This window comes from Macrotis lagotis, chromosome X, assembly GCF_037893015.1.
Source record: "Macrotis lagotis isolate mMagLag1 chromosome X, bilby.v1.9.chrom.fasta, whole genome shotgun sequence".
Classification (NCBI taxonomy): Eukaryota; Metazoa; Chordata; class Mammalia; order Peramelemorphia; family Peramelidae; genus Macrotis; species Macrotis lagotis.
In genome coordinates, this window is record NC_133666.1 from 581,114,224 (window position 1) to 581,133,455 (window position 19,232).

At 32.2% G+C, this 19,232-nt stretch overlaps 1 long non-coding RNA gene across 1 annotated transcript in view; it reads right to left on the reverse strand.

Moving 5' to 3' along the window:
- The window catches only part of LOC141498348 (uncharacterized), a 197,069-nt gene that overhangs the window by 76,446 nt on the left and 101,391 nt on the right, over positions 1 to 19,232 (reverse strand). The gene's annotated exons all lie outside the window — the stretch shown is intronic.

Here is a 19,232-nt window from a genome sequence, read left to right on the forward strand (position 1 = left end):
TCCTTTCTTTTTTTTTAATTAATTTTTTCAACTACATGAAAAGATAGTTTTCAACAATCATTTTTGTAAGGTTTTGATTTTCCCATTTTTCTTCCTTCTTTCATTCCTTCCCTCCACACTCCCCCTGACAGAGAGTAATCTATACATGTGTAATTATGTTAAACATAATTGTATATTAATCATGTTGTAAAAGAAGAATCAGAACAAAAGGAAAAAAACCATAACAGGGGAAAAAACCATGAGAGGAAAAAAATCATAAAACATCAAGCAAAATTTAAAAATTGAAAATAGTAAGCTTTGGTCTGCATCGGACTCCATCATTCTTTCTCTGAATATGGATGGTGTTTTCTATCATAAGTTCTTTAGAATTGTCTTTAATTATTATACTGCTGAGATGAACAAGTTCATCTTAGTTGAGGGAATGGGTGAGAAAAGAGAGAATAAGATAATTAGGGGGAGAAATACAATGAGGGAAAATGGGAAAATCACAGTAATAAGTAGAAAATTTATAACAAGTTTCTCTGATAAATGACTTTTCTCAAATATATAGGAAAATAATCAAATGTATAAGAATATAAATCATTCAGCAGTTGATGAATGGTCAAATGATATGAATAGGCAGTTTTCAAACAGAAATTAAAGCTATCTATAGTTATATGAAAAACAATGCTCTAAATCACTATTGATCAGGAAGTACAAATTAAAACAACTCTGAAGTCCTACTCCACATCAATCAGATTGGCTAATATGACAGAAAAGGAACATGACAAATATTGGAAGGTATGTGCGAAAATTAATACACCAATGTATTGTTGGTAGAGTTGTGGACCGATTCAACCAATCTGGCTTGGAACTATATCTAAAGGACTATAAAACCATGGATACTTTTTTGATACAGCAATACATTCTAGTAGGTCTGTGGGAAAAGTACAAAACTATTTATAGCAATTCATTTTATGGTGGCAAAGAACTGGAAACTGAAGGGGCACCCATCATTTGGACAATGGCTATACAATTTGTGCAATATGTGCTATATGATTGTGATAGATTATGCCAGAAGAAATGACAAATGAGTTGTTTTCAGAAAAGCCTGGAAAGTCATACATGAATTGATACAAATTGAAATTAACAGAAGTAGGAGAATATTGTGCACAGTAGTATTGTATGATGATCAACCGTGAATGACTTACCTATTCTCAGCAATACAATGGTCCAAGACAATTCCAAAGAACTTAGAAAAAAGAAATGATGGAGTCTAAAGACAGATCAAAACATACTTTAAAAGTTTTATTTATTTTTCTTGCTTTTTTGATTTATGTTTTCTTTCTAAATTGAAAATATGTTTCATACAATTCTTCACATGTGTAGCCTATATGAAATTGCTTACCTTCTTGATGAGGAGGCAGGTGATGAGTGAAGAAGAGAATTAAAAATTAAAAATTTTATGAAAACAAATGTTAAAAGCTTCACTCTAGGAATTAGAGTGATCTAGTAGGACATGGTACAGGACTTGGTTGTAGATATTACAGTGTCTACTGACTCCCTTCAAGGTTTGATGACCTTGACAAGTCATATTCTCTCACTGTCTGAGTTCTGCCATCTGCTAAATGATGGCAGTAATAATGACCTACCTCACAGGAGTATGAGACATTGCCAATTTCTCAAAAAGTACTTTTAGATTTTTAGGTGGACGATGCTGGGAGCTGAAGTGTAAACCTAACCCAGGCTTTAGCCTCCTTTGAAATATTTCTAAGAGAGCAACGACTTGGCAACACAGGGCCTTTCATAAAAGCTGTTAATTCAGATGTTGACAGTGTTTACATAAATGGAGGTACTTTCTGTTTTCTTGGTCTTTCCACAGAGAAGGTAGAGGTATGCTCTTAGATATGAGCTGAGAACAGAGACCCAGACTGCCCCAGGAGCAGAAATGACTCCCAAGTTTTGATTCCATTTCTTGACTATATCCAAACATTACAATTGATTTGATCCTAGGAGAGTAATATCCTTACCACTGTCTTTATGGAATTTATTACCAAACTTCTTCCTGGGATTTTGTGTGCATCCCCTTCCTATTTCCTATGTAAGTGAAGAATATGCATATAGCTACATTGAAAATAATCATTTTTAGAATATTGTTACATTTAATAGTCCCAATCTCTGTTAGTCCCCATTCTATTAATGGTCCCTAATATTTTTTCCAAACTATTATATTCAACATCTATTATCTCTTCCTCTGGATTCATAACTGGAATGATTTTTCTATATCCCATTTTGTTTTCCCAGACATGGCTTATGGACCTCGCTCCTTTCTCAGTTTTAGGAAACTTATCTGTTCCCTGTTGCCAACAAGACACATTTTTCCCTTCCCTTTCCCTGAACTCTGGATCTGTAATCTATAAAAAGGCACAAGGTTTCTGCCCCTTGTTCCTATTACATGTTTGTTTTTGTGCTACAAAGTACTTCTTAGTCTAGACCCAGCTCTTAGAAAATCTGGACAATCAGTCATCACAGGCCAAAAATTAGAACATTTATAATGGCATTTTTCCCCTCCCAGCCATCACCCAAGACTAGGAACCAGATTGGTCCAATAAACTGAAGCACCTTTCAGCACCATGCTTCAAGGTAGCTTTCTGTACCATCCAAAGTAGATTAACCCAGCTAATGTTTCCCAATTTTGAATGATCAACAATCATTTTCGTAAGGTTTTGACTTTCACATTTTTCTTCCTTCCTTCATTCCTTCCCTCCTCCCTCTTCCTGAAAGAGAGCAATCTAACATTGGTTATACATGTACAATTATGTTAATCATATTTTATATTAAGAAGAATAAGAACAAAAGATCTTGTCTAATCATACCAAGGAAGCACACTTCAAATTGTCCATTGAAAATTTAATCTTAGGGCAGATAGGTGATCACAAGATGAGCCAGATATCTGGATGGAAAATAGGAGTTTGAATTTCTATTTTTGTTTTGTTTTATTTTGTTTTGGCAAGGCAAAGGGGTTAAGTGACTTCCCCAAGGTCACACAACTATGTAATTATTAAGTGTCTGAGGTCACATTTGAACTCAGGTCCTCCTGACTCTAGGACTGATGCTCTATCCACTGTGCCATCTAGCTGACCCAAGATTAAATTTTCAACAGGCATTTGGAGTGTGCCTCCTTGGTTTGATTTTAGACAAATCTGGCTAATTTTTTTAAAGGAAAATGTTTTATGTTACACCTTATAAATGTAAATGTTTAAAAATAAGCGTTTATATGTTTCCACAACTGACATCCAATGCAGACCTCATTATCTCCCCCTTTCTACCATCATCCTCCTTTTCTCACTCTTCTCATGCTCTTGAATTGGTTCTAATAAATGATTGCTTTTCAAAAAGAGTTATAAATAGTTTTTACATGTAATTGGAAAAAATGAAACATTAATTTAGAGAGGGATAGAAAGGCTTAGTTCTGTTTTTCCCCCCAGCTAAGTTTTGCTGATCTTCCCAGTTGTTCTCTTCCTCCTCAAAATTCTTGTATAGCCAAGAATGGTATAGCATTACACATTATCTCTTTATAAATTACACTCTTTTAACTGATTGTAAATTCCTTCAGAGTAGGAACTATTTTGATTTTTGTCTTTTGCCTCTGCTATAGGCTTCCATAGGTATTTATATGCATTGGGCTCCTTTTGGCATCTCTTCTTGGATGATGGATTTTTATATATAATACACATGATTATGAAAGGTTTTAGATATGCATGAATTATAAATAATGATACTGAAATAACACAGATACACAAATATTTAAGGGTATAGCTCTCAGTAAGAATCATCTTATTACCTATTATAATACCTTGAATATATTAGGAATTCTCTTACTCATCTTCAATCTCTTTTGGTCTTCTCTCTATTTCCCTATTGTCTATAAACATGTCTACCTCAACCTCAAAATGGTCTCCACTGATCTACGTATTTAGTACCTTTGAAGAGAGCCGTTTCAGCAGACTGATGAGGTCAGAAACTAGACTGTGAACAGTTAGAGAAAAAAGGAATTGTAGGCACTTACTGTATGTGATTTTTTTTAGGGTTTTTTGCAAGGCAATGGGGTTAAGTGGCTTGCCCAAGGCCACACAGCTAGGTAATTATTAAGTGTCTGAGACTGGATTTGAACCCAGGGACTCCTGACTCTAGGGCCAGTGCTCTATCTACTGGTGCACCTAGCTGCCCCTGCATGTGAATTTTTAAAAAAGTTTAGCACACAAAAGGAGAGATTGGATAATACAATTCCTTTTTTCTCTAACTGTTCACAGTCTAGTTTTTGACCTCATCATTCTGCTGAAATGGTTCTCTTCAAAGGTACTAATAATCTATTGATTACAAGGCCACCCACATTCTTCTTAGCCTCTCTACAGCCTTTGACACTGTTAATCATTCTCTTCTCCTGACTGTTTCTTCTCTTTACTTTATTTCAGAACACTATTCCCTCCTGATTCTTTTCCTACCTCTCTGCTTCTTCCTCTAAGTCTCTTTTGTTGGATCTTCATACAGGTTACATTTGGTTACAATGGGTGATAGACAGAAAATCTCTTGGTCCATTAATTCATCTTTGGTATTGCTATTATGTCAAAATCCTGTACCCATTTTGACCTTATTTTGGTACAAGTTGTGAGATGTGTATCTATACCTAGTTTTTATCATATTTTTTTCCAGTTTCCTAACAATTTATGTCAAATAGTGAGTCCTTATCCCAGAAACTGGTGTCTCTAGGCTTGCCAAATAGTAGCTTGCTTTAGTCATTTACTGAAGTTTCTTTTTGAACCTATTCTTATCCTCTGGTTGATTACTCTTACTGGTTGATTTCTTAACCAGTACCGGGCAATTTTATGACTACTGTTTTATAGTATAGTTTGAGATCTGATAGAGCTAGACCACTTTGCTTTACATTTTTTTCATCAGTTCCCTTGCTATTCTTTCCCTTTTGTTTGCTCCAGATGAATTTTGTTACTCTTTTTTCTAGCTTGGTAAAGTAGTTATTTGGAAGTTTGATTGGTATGGCACTGAATAAGTAATTTAATTTGGATTTAATTGTCATTTTATTTATATTAGCTCAAACTAACATGAGCATTTGGCATTTTCCCAATTATTTAGATCTGACTATATCTATGTGAGGAGAGCTTTATAATTGTGTTCATACAGTTTCTGGGTTTGTCTTGGGAGGTAGATTCCCATCAAATACTTAATGTTGTCTATAGTTATTTTAAAGGGAATGTCTCTTTCTATATCTTGTTCTTGGGCTTTGTTGTTCATATAAAGAAATGTTGATGACTTATGTGGGTTTATTGTATATGCTGCTACTTTGCTGAAATTGTTAATTGCTTCAAGGAGTTTTTTAGATGATTTTCATGTATTCTCTATCATATCATCTGTAAAGAGTGAAAATTTTGTTTCCTCATTGCGAATTCTGATTCCTTCAATTTCTTTTTCTTCTCTTATTGTTATTGCTAGCATTTCCAGTACTATACTGAATAATAATGGTGATAATGGGCATCCTTGTTTTGTCCCTGAATTTATTGGAAATACTCTGAGTTTATTCCCATTAAATATATTTGTTGACATTTTAGATAGATACTATTTATTATTTTAAGGGAAACTCAATTTTCCCCTAAACTTTCTAGTGTTTTTAATAGGAATGATGTATTTTATCAAAGGCTTTTTCAGCTTGTATTGAGATAATCATATGGTTTCTGTTGATTTACTATTCATATGTTTAATTATGTTGAGTGTTTTCCTAATGTTGAACTATCCCTGCCTGCCTGGTATAAATCCATCTTGATTATGGTGTATTATCCTGGTAATAATTTGCTTTAGTCTCATTGCTAAAATTTTATTTAAGTTTTTTATTTTGCATCAACGTTCATTAGGGAGATTGGTCTATAATTTTTTTTGTCTTTGGATCTTCCTGGTTTAAGTATCAGCACCATGTTGGTGTCATAAAAGGAGTTTGGCAGAACTCCTTCCTCTCCTATTTTTTTAGTTTATATAGAATTGGAAATAATCCTTAAATGTTTGGCAGAATTCACTCATAAATCCATCTGGACTTGGAGATTTTTTTCTTAAGGTGTTTATTGATGATTTTTTTTCAATTTATTTTTCTGAAATGGGGTTAAAATACTTTGTTTCCTCTTCTCTTAATCTGGGCAGTTTGTATTTTTGTAAATATTCATCCACTTCACTCAAGTTGTCTAATTTATTGGCATACAGTTTGGCAAAGTAACTCCAAATTATCTCTTTAATTTCCTCCTCATTGGAGGTTAGTTAACCCTTTTCATTTTTGGTTATCTTCTTTCTTTTGTTTAAATCAGATTAACCAGAAGTTTGTATTATTTTATTGGCTTTATCATAAAACAAACCCTTAGTTTTATTTATGAGATCAATGTTTTTCTGGCTTTCCATTTTATTAATCTTTCCCTTGATTTTCAGAATTTCTAATTTAGTATTTAATTTGGGGTTGTTTAATTTGTTCTTTTTCTAACTTTTTTAGCTGCATATGCAATTAATTGATCTCCTCTCTCTCTATTTTATTCATAAAGACATTTAGAGATATAAAGTTTCCCCTCAAAACTGCCTTTTGCTGCATCCCATAAATTTTGGTATGATGTCTCATTAGTATCATTTTTGGATATAATTATTGATTATTTCTATTATTTGCTGTTTGATCCACCCATTATTTAAGACAAAGTTATTTAATTTAGAGTTAGTTCTTGGTTTATTTTTCCCTGGTGCCTTATTACATGTAATTTTTATTGCAGCATGGTCTGAGAAATATATATATATATATATATATATATATATATATATATATTTGTGTGTGTGTGTGTGTGTGTGTGTGTGTGTGTTATTTCTCCCTTTCTGCATTTGATTTTAAGGTTTTTTGTGTCCTTAGTACATGGTCTACATGGTCAATTTTGGTGAAGGTACCATGTTCTGCCAAGAAAAACAGATATTCTTTTCTATCCTCATTAAGTTTTCTCCAGAGGTCTATCATATCTAAGTTTTCTAAGATTTAATTCACCTTCTTAACTTCCTTCTTGTTATTTTGTTTTTATATTTATCTAGCTCTATGAGTGGGAGATTGAGGTATTCCATTATTAAAGTTTTGTTCTCTATTCCTCCTTTTAATTCTCTCAGCTTTTCCTCTAGGAATCTGGATGCTATACCACTAAGTGCATACATGTTTAGTAATGATATAGCTTCATTACCAATGATGCCTTTTAATAAGATGTAGTTTACTTCCTTATCCCTTTTATTGAGATTGATTTTTGCTTTTACTTTGAGATTACGATCGCTGTCCCAGAGTTTTTTACTTCCACTGAGGAATATATACTTTCCTCCAACCTTTTACCTTTATTCTGTCTGTACTGCTCTACTTCAAATGTGTTTCTTGTAAACAACATATTGTAGGATTCTGGTTTTTAATCCATTCTGCTGTTTCCATTTTATGGCTCAGTTCATCCTATTCACATTCATAGTTAAGATTACCATTTTTGTATTTCTCTCCATGCTATCTTTCTCCATTTATACTTATCTCTTTCATTTTCTTTTATTCCTCCACACCAAAATTTTACCATGTTTCCCCATTGAATTTCCTCTAAGACTGTAACTTTCAATTTATTTTTACTTATACTTTCCCTTCCCTTTTATCAGTCCCTTCTCCCCTTATCTTTCCCATCCCTGTCTCCCCCTTCTCTGGAGATTAAATTAGATTTTAAACCCAACTGGGAATGCACCTTATTCCTTCACTGGGCTAAAACTATTGAATAGAATTTACTCAGCATTCACATTCTCCTCCCTTTCCCTCTAAAATTATAAATCTTTGTGCCTCTTCCCTTGGTGATCTAATATTATTAATCTGGTATCATCAAACACATTTCGATTATTTGATTACTTGAGAAGCTCCTATTGTTATCAACATATCATCACAGATTGTTTACTTGATTGCTTGATAAGCAGCATCAACTAAAATTACATCAAATTGTAATTATAATCATTTTTACCTCACCCCCCCTTTAAAAGTATCTTTCAATTACACACCATCCTCTTAATGAACCAAAGTATCCTCCAAAGCCATATCATTTCTTGAACTATTTGTGGCCTTCCCAGCCCCAGACCTCTTTTCTTTCACACTTTACACCCCACCCCCTCCACCTAGGGAACTTAACCCCTTGTTAAGTGAAGCAGGAGATGCTGATCTAATTAACTGTATTTTAAAGAACTCAAAGTACTGGGAGGCTCTGTACATCTCACTGACTACTTTACAAATGATTGTAAGTAACAGAGACATTGTCTCAGGTCCTGGCAGCTTATGATGCCCTCATTAGACAAGGTTATTAGCACCTTGTGATTACAGTGAATCATAGTATAATGATAAACTTAAGTTGAAGTTAATATTCCTGCTTTTTTTCAGGGCTTTCTGTCTCAGACATAGTGATATGATCTTGGACCTCTTCAGTTGAGAGACAGGACCCAATTAGACCCATATCTTTTGGGTTCATTCTCCTCAATTATATTCTACCTCCTAATTTTCCTTAGAGAATTACAGTTCTAAAAAATTAGAATTGTTATGTCTTCCCTTTTAGGGAACAACATTTGTTTAAAACAATTTTGTTCTTTTCAGTCCCCTTTTTCATTTACCTTTTTTTATTTATGTAATTATTCAGTAGTGCATTTGGTGATGGAATTCTCTGTTCACTTCTGGTCTTTGTATCAGGAAGTTCTAGGAGTTCTGTATTTCACTGAGCATCCATTTTTCCCTAAAAATATATGCTGAATTTTGCAGGGTAGTACATTCTGGGTTGTAATCCAGGTCCTCAGGTCCTTAGCTCTCTGAAATATGTTATTCCAGTTCTTCTAACCTTTCAGTATTGGGGATGATACATCCTGTGTTAGTCTGATTGTGTTCATTTTGTGTTTCAATTGTTTTCTTTTTGCTGTTTTCAATATTCTTTCTTTTATTTGAGGGTTCTGTAATTTTGCTAATACAGTCCTTGGAATTTTTATCCTGAGGTCTCTTTCTGGAGGAGTTCTGTGAATTCTTTCAATTGTTATATTGTACTGTATTCTAGTAGTTTGGGGCAGATTTCCCTTATAATTTCCTGTATGATGTTTCCCAGGTCCTTTTGTTGGTCTAGGCTTTCTAGTAATCCAATGATTCATAGATTGTCTCTCCCGGATCTGTTTTCCAGTTTATTTGTTTTCCCTAGAAGGTACTTTACATTTTCTTCAATTTTTTTCATCCTTTTTATTTTGTTTGATGGAATCTTGTAGTATTGTAGATTCTTTAGTTTATAACTGTTCAATTCGAATTTTTAGGATTTTATTTTCTTCAGTTATCTTCTATGTTTCCTTTTCCGGTTGGTTATTTTTACTTTTAATGGAGTTGATTTCTTTGATCAACATGTCATAATTTTCCTGCATGACTTTCATTTCTTTTTTCCATTTTTCTTCTTCTTCTTCTTCTCTTCTTTGGTTTTTTAAATTCTTTTTAAGCTCTTCAATGATCTTTTTTATTTGAGTCCAATTTATAGACTGTTTTGATAGTTCTCCTGTGAGTAATTTTTAGCTGCTTTCTTTTTCAGGCATGGCATTGCTGTCATCTTTATCTGTGAAGTACTTTTCTATAGTGAGCATTCTTTTAGCTTTTTTGTTCATTTTTGTTGTTGTAGTTCTGCTCCTGATGTATATGGAATATAGATTCAAGCTTTTTATTTTGCTGGGGCTGGGATCTGATCCCTGACTTGTTGTTGGCCAAGATGTTGCCTATGCAGTCCAGGTCTTGCCTTTGCAGTTTGTTTCCTCCTTTATTTCCAGGTTCTGACTTAACAGAGGATTGTTCTCAACCCAGTCTTGTCTTTTTTCCCAGTGCTCTCAGAGTTAAGATTTTGTTTGGGGTTGGATCCTCCCTGCTGGCTTGCTATCTAACTGCTGGGACCTCTATTATTATTAGGCTGTTGGGACCTGGATTGCACTGTGGCTAAAATCCTCCTGTTGGTTCCTGCCTCCTGGACTTTTACTTCACCTTTTCCCCCCAAAGAGCTAGACCTTCACTGAAGATCCTCCACAATGTCTACAGTTGAAAACTTCTTTGAATCTTCTCTTTTTCTTGGTGGGATCTGTAGTTTGAATGTCATAGTAGAGGCTTTATTTATCTTTAATAGGGAAAGGCCCTGGGAGGAAGTTAGTTTCATGTCACCATCTTGGCTCCACCTCAAGCAATGATAGCAGGTGTTAATAAAGGTTTACTGTTTGACAAAATGTATGCTGAATTGAATAGAAAATAAAAAGAAAATATAATTTCTATGAGGGCATAAAACCTTATAATCAAATGCAGAAAGATAGAAATAATAAATGCATACTTCTCAGATCATGATACAATAAAAATTATTTGTAATTAAAGGTCATGGAAAAATAAACCCAAAATTAATTGGAAACTAAGTAACAATTTTAAAGAATGAATGAATCAAACAACAAATCATAGAAATAATCAATAATTACATCCAAAAAAATATTAACAATGAGAAATCATACCAAAATTTATGGGATGCAGCCAAAGCAATTTTAGAGGAAATTATATATTTGTAAATGCTTATAGAAATAAAATAGTGGGAAAAGGGAGAAAGGACATCAATGAATTGTGTATGCTACTAAAAAAATCTAGAAAAAAGAACAAATTAAAGATGCCCAATTAAATACCAAATTAGAAAACCAAAGGAGAGATTAAAAAATTGATAAGAAAATCATTCACCTAATAACTAAAACTAAGGGTTGGTTTTATGAAAAAAAATCAATAAAATCGATAAACATTTGATTAAATTGATTTTTAAAAAGTAAGAGCATAACCAAATTACCAGTTAAACAACCACCAATGAGGAGTATATTAAAAAGATAATTCAAAACTATTTTGCCATCTGCATGCCAATAAATCTGATAACCTGAGTTAAATGGATGAATATTTACAAAAGTACAAACTGCTTAGATTATCAGAAGAGGAAATAAAATATTTAAATAACCCCATTTAAGAAAAAGAAATTGAAGTAACCTTCAATAAAATCCCTAAGAATTTACAAGTGAATTACAAGTCCAGATGGATTTACAAGTGAATTCTACCAAGCATTTAAGAACAGTTAAATCCTATTCTACATAAATTATTTTATTTGTTTTACAAGGCAATAGGGTAAAGTGGCTTGCCCAAGGCCACACAACTAGGAAATTATTAAGTGTCTGAGGCTGGATTTGAACTCAGGTACTCCTGACTCCAGGGGCGGTGGTCTATCCACTGTACCACCTAGCCACCCCCATAAATTATTTTTTAAAAATAGGAGAAGGAGTTCTGTCAAATTCCTATTATGACACCAATATTGTGCTGACACCTAAACCAGGAAGAACAAAAACAGAAAAAAATATAGATCAATCTCCCTAATGAACATTGATGAAAAAAATTTAAATAAAATTTTAGCAAAGAGATTACAGTTAGTTATTATGAGGATAATATACCTTGTTTAGGTAGGATCTATACCAGGTAGGTAGGGATGGTTCACTACTAGGAAAACACAACATAATTGAACATATCAATAACAAAACCAACAGAAATCAGATGATTACCTCTATTGTTGCTGAAAAAGTCTTTGATAAAATATATCTATTCCTATTATAAACACTAGAAAATATAGGAATAAATGGGTAGTGCATTAGTAATAAGTGATATTGATCTAAAAACCATCAACAAATATCATATGTAATGGCAATAAACTAGGAGCATTTCCAATAAGATCACGGGTGAAACAAGAATGCCTATTCTCACCATTACTATAATATAGCATTAGAAATGTTAGCTTTAGCAATAAGAGAAGAAAAAAATTCAAGGATGAAAATGGGCAATGAGGAAGCAAAGCTTTTATTCTTTGCAGATGATATGATGGTATACTTAGAGAACCCAAGAAAATCATCAAAAAAACTACTTGAAACAATTAAATTCAGTAAAATAGCAGGATATAAAATAGATCCACAAAAATTTCTCTTGTGTATTTCTTACCTATCTCATGATTTTTTTCTCTTAGTTTTAATTCCTCTTATCAACAATGACTAATCTGTAGACATGTTAAACATAAGTGTTAAGTAAAATATTCACCTGTTAGCCATAACTCAAAAATATGCATGTGCACATGGATGAATGTTAAGAAACTTTCATAATGTGTGATTGAAAAAATAAAATAAAATTTCAATTAAAAACAGACAATTTCTTCACTTTTTTGACTTTTTCTACTGTATTAAGGAGGTTGATTTTCATCTGGTAATATGTAGGGGACAAAACAGTTCACAGAAATTGGAATCTTGGATGAATAAGAAGATGATAAGGCAGCAACCAGTTGCTTCTTAATGAATTCAATATCGTTACCCACAAAAATGACTGAAAATTTTGCAAATAAGGCAATTTTTGAGAAATGATAGGCTAAGAGGAATTATAGAAGACTTAAGAAAACTATATATAAATTGTCATAATTTCCGTCTTCAAATCTTTAATTGGTTTAATTGGAAAATAGTTTAAAATATTTACTCCTAACTGGGTAAGCTAGATAATATGCTATAAATAATATTAGACATAGAATCAGGAAGTTGTTATTGTTGCTTAGACAATTAGTCATATTCAATTCTTCATGACCTCAATTGTATCTTTCTTGGCAAGAAAGTGGAATAGTTGGTCATTTCCTTCTCCAGTTTATTATACAGCGAGGAAACTCAGGTAATCAGGGTTAAGGATTTGTCCAAGTTCACACAACTAATAAGTGTCTAAGACTGGATTTGAAGTCAGGGATCCTGACACCCTATCCACTGTGCTAGATAACTGCTCAGAGCCAAGAAGATTTGTGTTCAAATCCAACATCAAACATTTAACCAGCTTTGTGACCCATGACAAATGATTTACCATCTGACTTTCAGTTTTCTCATATGTAAAAGAGAACCAATGACAGTATCTAGCTCCTGGAGTTGTAAGGATAAAATGAAATAGCATTTGGAACGTGCTTCTCAAACTTTAAAGTGCCATATAAATTCTATTATCATTGCTTTGTAATGCCATGAGATAAAAAAATTGGACTAGAAAGTAGGTGCTTTAGAAAGCAAAATTGGGTTTTTAGGAGGAGAAAGAACTTACTAAAAATTAAAGTGAATGATGGAGAAATGTTTACATTTTCTAAGAGGTTAAAAAAAAAGATCTGTAGGAATTATTAATCAGGTAGCCCTTCCCCGGAAAATTTTCCAAAAAACATTTACAAGCATAAGTTTTATAAGCATATAGAAAAAATAATTAATAAGAGCTAGTATCAATTCACTAAAACTGGCTATTTCAAGTTAAGCCATTCTTTTCTGAATGGATTACTAGAATAGTAGGATCAATGAACAGCAAAGAAAAGTATACTTGTAATTGATAAAGCATTTGTCCAGTTCTTTAATGGCAGCCTCAGCGACAAGACAGAGAAAGACGAACTGACTGAAAATATTGTTATGGAGATACATTCCAGAAATGAGGATGAAAGATCAATACATACCTGTCATGTGGTTAGCACTCAGTTATCAGCTTAATTTTGATCAATGCTTTTATCATTGATGTATATAGAAATAAGCAAGTCATACTTATTAAATTGGTATATGGCATAAATTTAAAAAGGAAACTTAAAAATTATCAAATGACAGAATCTGGATTCTCCAACTTCTCAACAGATTGCTAAAATGGGTCAAAGATGAGAAAATGAGTGAGATCTAAGAGAAACAAATGTAGGTTGCTGTTATTGTTCAGACTTGTCAGGGATATCCAAGTCTTCATGATCTCCATTTGGGGTGTGGATGGCAAAGACCCTGGAGTGATTTGCTATTTTTTCCTCTAGTTCATTTTACATATATGGAAAGTGAGGTAAATAGTGTTAAGGGACTTACTCAGGGTCAAACAGCTATTAAGAGTCTGAGGTCATATTCAAATTCAGCTCTTGTAACTCCAAGGCTGGTGCACTAAACTGTCACCCAGCAGTCCAAAATCTCATACTTAGTTTAAATTAAGAATTTTAAGTAAACAGAGAACAATATATGCACCTTAATGACAACACTGTGAGATGACCAACCTCAATGGAAGCAACTCCTCTTAGCAGTTCAGAGAGTTAGTTATTGGACTGGCTATGGACAATGCTATCCACATCCAGAAGAAGAAAATCAAAACAAAAGCAAAAGCAAAATAAAAAACCAATTCAGAATCTGATGAACACTTTATAAAAAATATCTCTTGTAGATCTATTTCCCTTAATCCTAATTCCTCATACCAAAAATGACTAATCTAGTAAACATGTTTATCACAAATATGTATGTACAATGTTAACCTGACTGTTTACCACTGAGAGAAGGGTTGTGGGAAGGGAGGGTGGAGGGAAACTTTGTAACTTAAAAATATACATATGCATTTTAATGAATGTTGAGAATCTTTCATAACATGTATTTGTAAATACAAAATATTAAAAAAAGAATTTAAAATATTTTTTAAAGAATTTAAAACATTCAATTAAGAATTGAAAGTATTCCTGTAATAGTGAAAAGGTTATCTCAAAAATTAATTCAAAATTAGTCTGCATTACAATAAATAAAATAAATGGAGTGAATTCTACAGATGAGAAGGGAAAGAGTGAAAGGAGAAAGTTCAAACTGAGAGAAGGAAGTATGGAAAGTAATACAGAGTAAATAATCATAACTGTGAAAATGAATGGGATGAACTTTCCCATAAAACAGAAACAGCAGAGTGGATTAAAAACTAGCATCCTCTAATATGTTGTTTACAAGAAACACATTTGAAGCAGAGAGATACATACAGAGTAAAGGTAAAAGGCTGGAGAAGAAAAATTATGCTTCAGCCAAATTAAAAGAAAAAATAGGAATAGCAATCCTTATTTCAGACAAAGCAAATGCAAAAATAGATCTCATTAAAAGGAAAAAGGAAGGAAACGATATTTTTCTAAAAGGTATCTTAGACAATGAAGTACTATCACTGTTAAACATATATGTGCCAAATGGTATAACATTCAAATTTTTAGAGGAGAAACTAAATGAGTTACAGGGAGACATAGAACTATGCCATTAGGAGACCTCAATATCACTCTCTCGATAGATGAATCTAACCACAAAATAAACAAAGAAAGTTAAGGGGACAAATAAAATTTTAGAAAAGATAGATATGATAGACCTCTGGAGAAAATTGCATGGTGATGGGAATATCCCTTCTTCTCCACAGCACATAGCACCTACATAAAAATTGACCTTGTGTTAGGGATTAAAAACCTCACAACCAAATTCAGAGATACAGAAATATTAAATTCATCCTTTTCAGAAATAAAATGCAATTAAAAAAATCACATGAAATAAAGAGCTATGGAGTGATCGATCTAAAATTACTTGGAAATAATCTAATTTTAAGGAATGGCCACTCAAACAACAAATCATAGAAATTATTAATAATTTAATCCAAATTAATAGCATTAATTAGACAGTATATAAAAACTTGTGGGATATAGGCAAAGAAGTAATTAGGAGAAATTTGATATGCCTAACTCTTACATGAATAAATCAAAGAGATCAATGAATTGGGTATGCTTTTTAAAAAGCTAGAAAAAGAAAAAAAATAAATACCATTTAAATTTAAATAGCCATTAAATACCCATTTAAATACCAAATTAGAAATTCTGAAAATGTAAGAAGAAATTAATCAAATGGAAAGTAAGAAAACTATTGAACTAATAAATAAAACTAAGAATTGGTTTTATGGGGACAGCTAGGTGGCACAGTGGATAGAGCACTGGCCCTGAAATTAGGAGTACCTGAGTTCAAATATGACCTCAGACACTTAATAATTACCTGGCTGTGTGGCTTTGGGCAAGCCACTTAACCCTATTTCCTTGGAAAAGCTAAAAAAAATGGTTTTATGAAAAAAAATCACTAAAATTGACAAACCTTTAATTAACCTGATTTAAAAAACAACTACCAGTATCAAAAATGAAAAGGGTTGAATTCACCACCAAATGAGGAGAAAATTAAAGTAATAATTTGGAGCCATTCTTCCCCAACTGCATGTCAATAAATTTGACAATCTAAGTGATATGGATTATTATTTACAAAAATAAAAAGTGAGCAGATTAACAAAAGAAATAAAATACTTAAATAACTCTGTTTCAGAACAAGTCGTTTAATGAACTCCCTAAGAAAAAATTTCCAGGACCAAATGCATTTACAAGTGAATTATACTAAACATTTAAAGAACATTCCAATACTGTATAAACTATTTGAAAAAATAGGTGGAGTTCTGCAAATTCCTTGTACGACACTAATATGGTACTGGTACTTAAACCAGAAAGAATGAAAACAGAGAAAAAAAATCAGACCAATTTCCCTAATGAATATTGATACAAGAAATATTTTAATAAAGTATTAGCAAAGAGATTGTAGCAAATTGTCACTAGGTTAATATACTATATAATCAGTATGATGTATACTAGGAATTCAGAGATGGTTCAATATTAGGAAAACAGCATAATTGACCATTATCAATGACAAAACTAACAGAAATTTTATGATTATCTCAATACATGCTTTAAAATCTTTTGACAAAATAGTGTATTCATTTCCATTAAAAATACTAGAGAGCATGGACATAAATAGGGTTTTCCTTAAAATGATAAGCAGTCTCTATCTAAAACCATCAGCAAGCATTATATGTAATGGGGATAAACTAGGAGCATTCTCAATAAAATCAGAGGGAAACAAGGATGCTCATTATCACCACTATTGTCCAACACTGCAATAGAAATGTTAGCTTTACAAAAAAAGAAAAAGAAATTCAAAGAGTTAGAATAGGCAATCAGGAAAGAAAACTGTCACTCTTATTAGATGATATGATGGTATACTTAGAGAATCCTAGTAAATCAACCAAAACACAATTTGACATAATTACCAACCTTAGTAAAGTTTCAGGATATAAAAACAAACCCACATAAATCATCATTTCCATATATTATCAACAAAACCTAACAGCAAAAGATAGAAAGAGAAATTTCATTTAAAGTAAACGTGAAGAACATAAAATATTTGGGAGTCTACCTACCAAGACAAACTCAGAAAGTATATGAAAACAATTACAAAATAGTTTTCACACAAATAAAATCAGATCTAAATAAATGGGAAAATGTCAATTGCTCATGAGAAGACTGAGTTAATACAATAAAAATAACAATTCTACCTAAATTAAATTACTTATTAAGTGCACTAATAATCAAACTACCAAAACAGTTTGATAGTAAGAAAAAATAGTAACAAAATTCATCTGAAGAAACACAAGGTCAAGTATATCAAGGCAATTGATGGAAAAAAATGCAAAGGTAGGTAATAAAAAAAATGAAAAGTGGAATATCTAAAATTATATTTTAAAGTATCAGGATTCAAAACTCTTTGGTACTGGTTAAGAAAAAGAGATATAGATTAGTGGAATAGATTAGACACAAAAGAAATAGTAATAAATTATTATAGAAATATACTATTTGATAAACACAAAGTATCTAGTTTCTAGTCTAAGAACTCATTATTTGACAAAATCTTCTGGGGAAAGTGGAAGAGTATGACAGAAACTAGATAAACCCACATCTCATACCCTATACCAAGAAAGGCATAAGTCAATTTGAAGAACAAGATATAATATAGCTGACAAATCTATGAAAGAGGAAGGAGTTTATGACCAAATAAGAGAACAAAGAACATTATAAAATGCAAAATGGATAATTTTGCTAACAGTAATTTTAAAAGGCTTTATACAAATAAAACCAACAAGACCAACTTTAGAAGGAAAACAGAAATTTGGGAAAGTTTTTAGTTAGAATTTCAGATAAAGGACTCAGTTCTAAAATACATAGAGAATTGAGTCAAATTTAAAAGAGTCTAAATTATTCCCCAATTGATAAAAGATCAAAAGATATGAATAGGCAGTTTTCTGCTGAAGAAATTAAAAATATTTAGTCATATGAAAAAATGTTCTAAATCATTATTGATTAAAGAAAAATAAATTAAAACAATTCTGAGGTACCTCACACCTATCAGATTGGCCAATGTGACAAAAAAGGAAAATGACCAATGTTGGGGAGGAGGTGGGAAAACTGGGACACTACACTATTGTTGGTGGAGTTGTGAACTAATCCAACCATTCTGGAGATCAATTTGGAATTGTGCCTGAAGAGCAATAAAACTGTGTCTACACTTCAAAGGTGCAATGCTATTACCAGGTCTGTATTCCAGAGAGATCATAAGAAAGTAGAAATGATGAGCACGTACAAAAATATTTATAACAACTCTCTTTGTGGTGAGAAAGAGTTGGAAATTGAGGGGAATCAATCAGAGAATGGTTGAACAAATTGTGCCTTATGAATAAGACAGAGTGCTATTGTTCTGTAAGAAGAATATTGTTCTGTAAGAAAATGAGGGGAGGACTTCAGAAATGCCTGGAAAGACTTGCATCATTTCATGATGAGTGAAGTGAGTAGAAGCAGAACAGTATACACACTAACAGCAACATTGTGTGATGATCAACTCTGATGGACTTTTTCATCTCAACAATCCAATAGTCAAAGACAATTCTAAAGGACTTGTGATGGAAAAATACCATCCACATCCAGAGAAAGAACTATGGTGTCTAAATGCAGACAAAAGCATACTATTTTCCAATTTAAAAAAATTATTTTATGCTTTATGGTTTTTTTGTGTTTTTTACCCTCATGGTTTTTTCCCCTTTTGTTCTAATTCATCTTTCACAGCATTACTAATATGTAAATATGTTTAAAATAGTTATGCTGATTGATCTCTGACAAGGGAAAATGAGTGAAAGAAAAATATGGAACCCAATATCTTGCAAAAAGTGAATGTTCAAAACTATCTTTGAATGTAGTTGGGAAAATAAATTTAAATTTTAAGAAGTGTTTATTTTATTCTGAGCTTGAGATAAAACAATCGTTCTCAAAACAAATTAGAAAAAAGATGATTGCACATGAAAGTGAATTGTTATGTAAAACTTGCTATTCCTTTTAACTATACATTAAAATTATGTAACTTTTGCCCATTTTTATTCCCTTTCACTTCACTAGCTAGAGAAAGTTACCATTAGATAGAAATCTCTCTCTGACCTC